This window comes from Limulus polyphemus, unplaced genomic scaffold, assembly GCF_000517525.1.
Source record: "Limulus polyphemus unplaced genomic scaffold, Limulus_polyphemus-2.1.2 Scaffold33, whole genome shotgun sequence".
NCBI classification, from domain to species: Eukaryota; Metazoa; Arthropoda; class Merostomata; order Xiphosura; family Limulidae; genus Limulus; species Limulus polyphemus.
In genome coordinates, this window is record NW_013665643.1 from 858,783 (window position 1) to 861,771 (window position 2,989).

Genomic DNA, 2,989 nt, shown 5'->3' on the forward strand with positions numbered 1-2,989 from the left:
GTAGGGATGGCATTTGTATCATCCCTACATAATAGCACAGGCACACAATGTAGTAGAATGTTAGCAGACAAAAATATAAAAAATTAAACTATATTGTGATTGAATAGTTTTATATATATATATATTGCTATATGTTGATTCTTGTCATTCCTACACTTACTTAATTTTTTAAGCCCTCCAGGGGCACAGCGGCATGTCTGCGGATCATTGTGTGGCTTTGTGCTTAACTTCAAACAAACAAGCCTTTTTTGAAAAGTTTTTTTTTGCTTGTTGTTGTTTTTTAATGCTGTATTTCAATAGACATAGGAAGGTTATAATTATAACCAAGTTCTAAATACAATGAGGTTCCAACTGTAATATTTATTTTTTACAGTTTTCAATGAAGACGACAAACAACTTCAGATAAATGTTTATTTATTCTTCCCGACGTTTCGCCATACGCCTAAAGGGTCTATGAACGCCACAGGTAACAAAACAGATTTAAAACGATAGTAATCGAAAACAATGTAAAACTACAACGGAAAAGTTAAAGAATATATTTTAATTTAATCCAAACGCTCTTCTATTAACATATACAATGCCTGGCCCCTATAATACTATTATTATTTATGCTTTTAATTTATTTTATTACTAGCTGGAGTACCCGTCCCCTGCACAGAAGTTATTTAAATTCGTAATAAATGAAAGGTTATCTTAGAACATGAAAAGTTGATTTCCTTATATGTAACTGTAAAAAATGGCCATAGAAACTGCAAGACACAAAATATAAAACCACAAGTTTGCATGTATCTCCGCATGAACATGACAAATTTGGTGAAGATCCATCTACAAGAGACGATATAGTGGTAAAAAACGCACATAAAAACCACAAAATACAAAACTGAATATTATATGTACCCCGCACGGACCTGATGAACCACCATAACAATTTGGGTGAAGATCTATCCACACCCTTCGAATTAGTTATATGGACATACAACAGACAGTACTATTATATTGTTATGTATCTGCTTGTTTGATAATTTCCCGTAAAAATTATTCCCGAGGAACTTCAGCGATACAAGTTCTTTCTTAAATAAAACTAGTTTATTTTTTCTCAATACAACTTTGCAATACACAGAATGTCCACAGTCATTTTAACTTAAACACACGCAGTAAGTCACAACGATTCACGCACTTTACTTACGGTCATTACCGCTCACTTGACTCAATTATCTGTCTCCATGTCTGTCTATCTGCAATTCTCTATGCCATCACTTCTTGTCTCCGCTTTATTTGCCGGGCTTATATATATATACAAAAATAGAGGGCGTCATGAGCCTTCTAGAAACTCATCACGTGTTACCAGCGTAACGTGACTTCCGCTGTCGTAACACTGCCCCTTTCTAGTATTGTTCGTCCCGAACAATAGCCACTTACATTAAACCAATATATAATAAACAATAACTTGATTAAATGTACAGAATTTACAAACACAAAATTGAAATTCAACAAAGTATCTTAATATTACGGGAAGTATCTTCTTCCGTACTGATCTCCGTCTCGTTGGCTTCTGCTTCACGTGGGGTTTATCTGCTCCATCAAGAAATGTTCTATTATCGGCAATAGTCACATTAGTGGTAGTAACTTCATTAAGGGTTTCACTGTTTCTCTTCTCAAACCGAGTAGAGTTTCTTCTTCGATTGTGGATTTTTCAGGTGACATGTCATCAGCAGCGCCATCTGTTCCATTGTTCACTTCATTTCAATTGAAATGTCCTGGACAGTGATAATGCCAAAGCCTGTTGGAATGCACCACCTTTGGCTTACCTCGCCGATCCCATTTTATTCGGAAAGTCATGTCTAAGAGACGATCCACTATGTCATATAAGTCTTCCCACAGAGAAGACAACTTAGGAGACTTCCCTTTGGTCTTCCTGGGATTATACAACCATACCTTGTCTCCTGGTACAAAGCTGACTTCAGTAGATCTTATAGCATAACATAGCTTCATGGAATCAGCAGACGTTTTCAAGTTTGAATGTACTTGGTGATGAATATCATCCATCCTTTCAGATAACACTTTCACGAACTCTGACACATTTTCAGGCAACTCTTCGTAAGGTGGGCGTCCTGTTATCAGATCCACTGGCAACCGAAGTTCCCGACCAAACACCAACTTTGCTGGAGTGTATCCAGTGGCTTCATGCTCTGCTATTCTATAGGCCATCAACAGTGGAGGGAGTAAGACATCCCAGTCATCTTGGCGGCTATTACAAAACTTCTGTCCAATTCCTGTCCAAATGTCCAATTGTACTTTTCTACCATTCCATCAGACTGTGGGTGGAGTGGCGTTGTCCTGGTCTTTCGTATGCCAAACAACTTGCAACATTCATGGAATACAGCTGATTCAAAGTTATGGCCTTGATCCGAATGCATTTCGTATGGCATACCAAATCTGAAGAAGAAATCGCTAATAGCCGAAGCTACAGTTGTAGCTTCCTGATTTGGTATTGCATATGCCTCAGGCCACTTGGTGAAATAATCCATCACCACACAAATATACCTGTTTCCAGCACGAGTTTGGGGCAAGAGACCAACAATGTCAATGGCTACTCTTTCCATTGGTGCACCAACTTGTATAACTTCATTGGAGCACGTCCCTTATGCTTGGGTCCCCTTTTAGCACAACATGTACTGCAGGTCCTGCACCATTCTTCCACATCTGGCCTCATACCTATTCAGTAAAATATCTGTTGTAGGTGACTCAATGTCTTCTTAACTCCAAGATGTCCTCCTGTTAAAATATCATGGGATTGACGCAGCGCAACTTCCCGTAACTTTCTCGGTATAGCTGTTTGCCAGGTCGTCACTTTCCAATCTGCAGTTTCCCATCTCCAGACAATAATACCATCTTGAAGCTCCAAATGGTCCCATTGTGCCCAATAGTTCTTTGTCACTAGGCTTAAGCTAGACATCTTCTTCCAAGCAGGGTGCAAAACACTTGCTTT

At 38.5% G+C, this 2,989-nt stretch overlaps 1 protein-coding gene across 2 annotated transcripts in view; it reads left to right on the forward strand.

The window, feature by feature from the left end:
* Positions 1–2,989, forward strand: part of LOC106460467 (protein FAM49B-like) — a 63,726-nt gene that overhangs the window by 15,039 nt on the left and 45,698 nt on the right. The window contains exon 2 of one of the 2 annotated variants that reach the window (XM_013920167.2): positions 374–466. The exons of the other annotated variant lie outside the window; for it this stretch is intronic. The gene's annotated coding sequence lies outside the window, so the exon portion shown is untranslated. The remainder of the gene's footprint in view (positions 1–373; positions 467–2,989) is intronic. 2 annotated transcript variants of the gene reach the window in all.